This window comes from Nanorana parkeri, unplaced genomic scaffold (assembly GCF_000935625.1).
Source record: "Nanorana parkeri isolate BGI_ZX_2015 unplaced genomic scaffold, ASM93562v1 scaffold351, whole genome shotgun sequence".
NCBI lineage: Eukaryota > Metazoa > Chordata > Amphibia > Anura > Dicroglossidae > Nanorana > Nanorana parkeri.
In genome coordinates this window covers 1102988-1103555 of record NW_017306619.1, presented here as the reverse complement: position 1 = coordinate 1103555, position 568 = coordinate 1102988, and positions in this window count along the sequence as shown.

The window sequence follows — 568 nt, the reverse complement described above, 5'->3', positions numbered from 1 at the left end:
CCCCCCCCCCCGATCAGCAGCTCAGAGCTTGTGTGCGCAGCCGACGCATAAGCCCGCACATCACTTTCATGCCCCTGAAAGTAATGCATGGGTCCGGATTTCTAACGGGGTCCAGAATCCTACCAGAACACCAGCCAAGGCTTACCTGACTTCCAGGACTTCTCCTGCGCTGCCCCTCTTCTCAGAACTCCCTTTCCACAAGATTCAGTTCACATTATTGCATTACAAGAACATGCATTGCCTCAACTCCTATCATTGGCATTGGTGCAATGTGGTGAATGGCATGCCAACACACTATGCCAATGGACATGCATTACAAAATCCATTGGGACCTGATTACAAATCCCATCATGCTTCTGGGTGTCACGCCTGTGGCTTACAGATTCTTGCAATGCTTCATGGGACTTGAAGGTCCACAACAGCTGGAGAGCCAAAGTTGCCCACCCCTGGAAATGGATGTTAAGTTACAATACATACTCTATATGTGCAAGAGATTTGTGGGCACCCGACCATCACACCTAGAGAAGCTTGTTGGACTACCCAATCGCAAACCATGGCCATTTATTTG